Below are 6,910 nucleotides of genomic sequence, written 5' to 3'. Positions count from 1 at the left end.
GTTTAACACACTTTTGAAAAAAGATGTGGGAAGTGTGTCAAGGGCGCAGTTTGATGTTTTAAGGTGCTGTACGGTTTCTACCAAAATTTTGCCATCAATTTCTTCGAAATCAGACATAGTAGCTACTTTCTCAGGTTGCGGTCTGATCTGCCTAACCCCAGAGCAACTCAAGGATGTGCTGATCACCTTTCTGATATTATTGATTTTCTCAGAAAAGAAACAAGCAAACTCACTGCACTTGCTGTCTGAGAGCATTTCTATGGGAGTCTGGCTTGGGGGGGTTTGTCAGTCACTCTACAGTAGCAAAAAGAGTTTGTGTTGTTGTTTATATTGCTATTGTAAAAAATGTTGTTTATATTGCTGTTTATAATATCTGAGAAGAAAGTCTGTCTGGCTTTGCCTAGTTCCCTATTAAACGCATGGATGCTGTCTTTGTAGATGTTATAATGGACTACAAGTTTTGTCTTCTGCCACATGCGCTCTGCTTTTCTGCATTGTCTTTTCATATTTTGCACTGCTGTTGAGTTTCTCCAAGGTGCTTTTTGTCTACTATTCTTCCTGACTTTTACAGGAGCAATATCATGAATTACACTCTTAACTTTTGAGTTAAAAGAATCAAGGAGAAAATCAACAGAGTCAGCAGATATGCTTGGTTTTAAAGATATAGCCTTCATAAATAGCACACCAGTGTTTTCATTTAAGCATCTCTTCTTGACAGACACAGCTCTAGCTTCAATGGCAGGAGAGATTAATATATCAAAGAAAATACAGAAATGGTCAGACAGTGCTACATCCTTAATAACAATCGATGAGATGTTTAAACCCGTACTGATAAGTAAATCTAGAGTGTGTCCACGATTGTGTGTGGGACCGTGTACATGCTGTGTCAGATCAAAAGTTTTTAAAACAGTTTTGATTTCTTTTGCCATATTGTTTTCTGCATTATCTATGTGAATTTTAAAATCTCCAGCAATGGCAAAACAGTCAAACTCAGAGGCAATTGTTGATAGCAGTTCTGTAAAGTCCTCAGCAAAGGCTGGAGAGTATTTTGGAGGTCTGTAAACAATGATAAGTAAAATACGTGGAGCACCTTTTAACACAATACCCAGATATTCGAAAGAGGGGTAATTCCCAAATGATATTTGCTTACATTGATAAACATCTTTAAAAAGAACAGCTAAGCCCCCGCCTCTCTTAACCGCTCTGCAGACACTCATATAAGTAAAGTTAGGAGGGGATGTTTCGTTTAGGACTGTTGCACTAGCTGTCTTCTAGCCAAGTTTCAGTTAGAAACATGAAGTCCAGGTTGTGTGTGGTTATTAAGTCATTGACTAGAAGTGATTTATTTTTAATGGAGCGGATGTTTAAAAGTGCTAACTTTATAGTCTTACTTTTTGTCCCCACAGCAGTCTTAGTTTGGCATGTAATAGGCACCAGATTAGATGGGTTTGCTGTACGGCTGTTGAAGGCCTTAGATTTTCTATCATGTAAATGAACAGCAATAGAGAAAGATTCAGGCACACTGGGTTCCCGCTTGTTCTGATAACATTTGATAAAGTTATTGTTTTCATAGAGAGAACCCAAAATATTTCACTTAGAGCTGGTATCAGTTGTTTTTGGTTCACCTCGAGCTGATGGAGGAGGCTGTTAGCCCTGGCGCTGTGGCAGAGGCCGAAGAGCTCTCCGAGGAGGAGGGAGAGGGCGAGCTGGGCCCGAAAGCTTTGGTGGTTTTGGGTCCTGCCGTTTTTTGGTTGGTATCTGGGGGCTTGCAGCAAAAGAGTGTGATGAGTTTGGTTCCAGCAGACACCAGTTGTTCCATTTTCTCTGAGAAGCACAGAAGTGGAGATGCTGAAGAGAGTGATAACGTGTCAGGTGAGATGGGCTGTTGCTCTGGTGTTATTGGAAGGTGTAAAATGCTGTCCTGGTTTCCCTCGCTGTTTTCCAGAAAGTCGTCCTTGGGTGCTGAATCTGGGAGCAGTTCTGATATCATGTCATAGTCTGACTGTGGTGAGCTCTGTGGGCAGGGCTCTGCTGAGATTGTATCCGTGAGCAGAGGTTGTTGTTGTGGCTGAGTGGTGTTATCATTGTCCTTGTGTGATGTGTCAGCAATATGTCCATTCAGGTGCTGAAGTTAAGTCCTGTGGTCGTTCATACTGTATCCAGGTGTGTGTGTGCCATCCAGGTTGAATGGATTGGCACACACAGCAGAAGTATGATGGAGGGAGAAGTAGATGTTGTCCTTTAGTACTCTTGAACCAAGTTTGTTTGGGTGATGGCCATTCCGTTGAAACAGTTGCCTCTGACTCCAGATAAGATTTAAGTTGTCAATAAAGTTCACTCCTTTTATATTGCAGGTTTTTTGCAGCCATGTGTTGAGCCCAAGCAACCGTGAAAACCTGTTTGTTCCTCTTGCTGGGAGTGGTCCACTGATGAATGTTTCAACTTTCAGTCTTTTAAGTGTTTCAAAAAGTTCATTGAAATCCTCCTTAAGGAGTTCCGACTGCTCTTTATGAATATCATTTTTCCCCACATGAATGATGAGTCGATTTGCAGTCTTATGTTTCATCAGAATGTTCTGAAGTTCCCTGTTTACATCAGAAGTTGTTGCTTGCGGAAGGCAGCATGTAGTTGTATCCCTGATACTAATGTTTCTGATTATGGAGTCGCCCACTATCAGAGTCCTGGGCCCCGCTGTGCTCTGAGCTGAGTGCCGCTGTCTGCTCGACCTTGAGCGCCGGTTAGCATCAGTGTTAGCTACAGGCTGACTCAGTCTGTGTTCGATCACATTCGTCAAATTCAGGGATTTCTCATTCATTAATACTTCGAATCTGTTCTCAAGATGAATAGGCGGTGGTAGGAGACCAGTGGTTGCAATCCTGGTCAGAGTCATATCTGGGGTAGATGATGCTACTGCTGAAATATGTGGTGCTCGTGACAATCTGATGTCTCGAATGCCTTTGGGTCTCGCTCCCTGTTTGTGCCATCGATTTGTAAGTCGACCGGCTTGTTTCTCTACAGTCAGTATAGCCTGTTGAGGAGCACTAGATTCATGGGACTCACCGGCTGTATGCTGAGGGCGTCCATGACGAAGCTCTGTTGTGCCTTCTGTCTGGTTTGTCGGTCCCGAAATTAACTTTGTTTCAAGAACTGCAATCCTTTGTAAAAGTCTGTGGCAGTTAGAGCAGCAAGTAGATTCCCGAAGAGGCATTTTCTTATCCTTATGAATGTAGGGAGTTGTGTTTTCTCTTCCCCGGAATGTAAGCAGTGAGAGGCTGGTTGAATAAAAGTGTGAAGTACTTTTTAAGTAATCCCAGCGTCTGAGCACTGTGCTGATTTGCTGAAGTTAAAATTAGGTGAAAAGGAGATAAAATATATAAAAAATATTAAAGCGATAGAGCAAAGCGCGGAGCAGTAAGCAGGAGCGTCCGAACAGTAGCTGAGCAGGAAGTGTAATAGCTGAGCAGGGAGGCGTAACATCTCCGTTCCCTACTCAGGGAACGAGGGTTACATACGTAACCGAGACGTTCCATTTCGTAATCACTCCGAGTTACGTCGGATGACGGAGAATGGGGGTCCCCCGTGTAATCAGGCCACCTTCACAGCTGTCTTCCAGTGCCCTGCGCAAGTCTGAACCCCTGTCGCACTTAGCTTACTGACGAGGAGTCCTACTTGACACAGGAATACCAAGGTACACTGGGGAGCATATCGCAGGGGAATATGCCGCAGTATGCCAACCGTAGGGAGGACTTACGAAAACACATATGGCCCCGTGGGGCTCCATATGGAGGATACTGGAGTGACCAACCCGAAGGGTGGCTGGAATCTGAACTCCAGGGGTGGCAAGGTGGCTTGCCAAGGGAAGACACATGCTCAGAGAGGCTTACAGTGGAGAATACACATGTGAAGGTTACAGCAGGAACCATGCACACGGAGGCACCTAGCCGACACCCAGGCAACAGACACTGGCGCCAGCATCAACAGTGCTGGAGGACTCAGGGCTTCAATGGAAGGCTCAGCTGAGAAGAATTTGCACCTATCCAGTCCGTGGAGTGGAGTGGCGAGCAAGCGAAGACACCTGAGCGGGTCCAGTACTGGCCGGTTGAGCGAGTACAAGAGAGGACACAGGCTCCACTCGGAGGTTATAGAATCTCGCAAATGTGTTAGGTGTTGCCCAGCCTGCAGCTCTGCAGATGTCTGCTAGCGAGGCGCCATGCGCTAGAGCCCAAGAGGAAGCCACACTCCGGGTGGAGTGGGCCGTCACACCAAAGGGGCACGGTCGACCTTGCTGCTGGTCAGCCAAAGCGATGCTGTCCACTATCCAGTGAGACAGCCGCTGCTTTGAGAGAGCCCTTCCCTTCTGGCTCCCACCATAACAGACAAAGAGCTGGTCTGTGGTCCTGAAACACCGCGTTCTGTCTACGTAAGCCCGGAGGGCACGTATTGGACAGAGCAGTGCCAAGGCTGGGTCTGCCTCCTCCAGGGGCAGCGCTTGCAGCTTCACCACCTGGTCCTGAAAGGGAGTGGTGGGAACCTTGGGCACATATCCAGGCCGGGGTCTCAGGATCACGTGAGAGTAAGCCGGCCTGAATTCCAGGCACGCTTCGTCAACAGAGAATGTGTGCAGGTCTCCTACCCTCTTGATGGAGGCCAGTGCAACCAGGAGCACTGTCTTCATTGACAGGAACTTAATCTAAACTGATTGCAGAGACTCGAAGGGAGGCCTCTGCAGGGCACTTAAAACCACTGAGAGATCCCAAGAGGGTACGAGAGGAGGGCGAGGAGGATTCAGTCTCCTCGCTCCCCTCAGGAACCTGATGATCAGATCGTGCTTCCCCAACGACTTACCTTTGACTGCTTCATGAAATGCAGCAATTGCAGCCACATAAACTGTCAGGGTGGAGGGAGACAGCCTTCGCTCCAATCCTTCTTGCAGGAAGGAAAGCACGACACTGATCGAGCATCTCCGGGGGTCTTCTCGGCGAGAAGAGCACCAGTTGACGAAGAGGTTCCACTTCAACGCATAGACGTGTCTAGTGGACGACGCTTTAGCGGAAGTGATGGTAGCCGCCACCGTAGGTGGCAGGGTACTCAAACCTGCCTCATCCCATCCAGGAGCCACACGTGTAGCCTCCACAGATCGGGACGAGGGTGCCACAGGGTGCCCCGTCTCTGAGAGAGGAGGTCCTTCCTCAGAGGAATAGGCCAAGGAGGTGCTGTCGCGAGGAGTACCAGTTCGGAGAACCAGGTCTTGGTGGGCCAATATGGGGTGACCAGCAAGACCTGCTCCTCGTCCTCCTTGATCTTGCACAGAGTACGTGCGAGAAGGCTCACTGGGGGAAACGCATACTTGCGTAGGCCCCGTGGCCAGCTGTGCGCCAAGGTGTCTGTGCCGAGCGTGCCCTCGGTCATAGAGTAAAACAGGGTGCAATGGGATGAGTCGTGGGAAGCGAACAGATCTCTCTGTGCGTCCCCGAACTGGTCCCATATCAGCTGGACCGACTGGGGATGGAGTCGCCATTCACCAGAGACTGGACAGAACCGCGACAGCTCGTCGGCTGCCAGGTTCCACTCTCCTGGAATGTAAATAGCACGAAGGGACCTCAGGTGCTTCTGACTCCATAATAGGAGGTGGCGTGTGAGTTGTGACATCCAACGTGAGCGTAGACCACCCTAACGGTTGATGTACGCTACTGTTGCGGTATTGTCTGAATGGACTAGTACGTGTTGACCCCTGAGCAGCGCTCGAAAGCTGTGCAGGGCAAGGCGTACTGCCAGCAACTCGAGGCAATTGGGTTCTGTCCAGGAACCTGCGGCTGCATGACCATTGCACATGGCTCCCCAACCCGTGGCAGATGCATCTGTGGAGACAACAACATGTCTGGAAACTCGCTGCAGAGGGACACCGGTCCGCAAGAAGCTGAGGTTCGTCCACGGGAAGAAGGTTTGACGGCAGGTCGGAGTTACTGGAACTCTGAGCATACCGCGATGCCATGCCCACCCCGGGACTCGATCGCGAAGCCACAGCTGAAGCGGTCTCATATGAAGCAATCTGAACGGCGTTGCCGCGGCTGCGGATGCCATATGCCCCAGGAGCCTCTGAAAGTTTCAATGGGACCGCACTCTTGCCCTCGAACTGTCGAAGACAAGTCAGCAGTGAGTGTGCGCGCTCGCTCGTGAGCTGCGCGGACATGGTGACCGAGTCTATCTACATACCGAGAAAAGAGATCCTCTGCACGGGCCAAAGTTTGCTCTTCTCCCAGTTGACCCGAAGGCCCAGACGGGTTAGGTGCCGGAGCACAAGGTCTCTGCGTTCGCAAACCTGATCTCGAGACTGTGCTAGAAACAGCCAATCGTCGAGGTAATTGAGGATGCGAACCCCGTGTTCGCTAAGTGGAACAAGGGCTGCCTTGACAAGCTTCGTAAAGACGCGAGGGGACAGAGCCAACCCGAATGGGAGAACCGTGTAATGATATTCCATGGCCCCCGAAAGCAAACCGAAGAAACGGTCTGTCGAGGTAAGATGGAGACATGAAAGTACACGGCCTTCAGGTCCATCGCTGCAAACCAATCCGAGGACAGCAGCACAGACGAGCCATCTCCAGAGGACTCCAGCTCACCTTGTGATGCGGTGATAAACATGATGTCATCAGCTGGGGGACCAAATAAGAACGCGGGCGGGCACCGCCCACTCACTCTGGACCATGTGGGTTGCAAAGTGAAAGACGGGGTGTGGGCCGAGGAATTTTCGTCGGTTTAGTTTCAGACCTGACGACTTTTGGTTACCCTGGCCACTAGCCGAAGAATTATCACACGTGGAGAAAAGTAGTTCGGGTTGTGGATGAGGGGACTCTCACTCTAGCTCACTGAGTCTCAACCGTTATACATTGCGATGATCACGTTCCCACTGAGA

Source organism: Pimephales promelas, chromosome 8 (genome assembly GCF_988280905.1).
Source record: "Pimephales promelas chromosome 8, fPimPro1.hap1.1, whole genome shotgun sequence".
In the NCBI taxonomy this organism is placed as follows: Eukaryota; Metazoa; Chordata; class Actinopteri; order Cypriniformes; family Leuciscidae; genus Pimephales; species Pimephales promelas.
Note: the sequence above shows the minus strand (reverse complement) of the source record.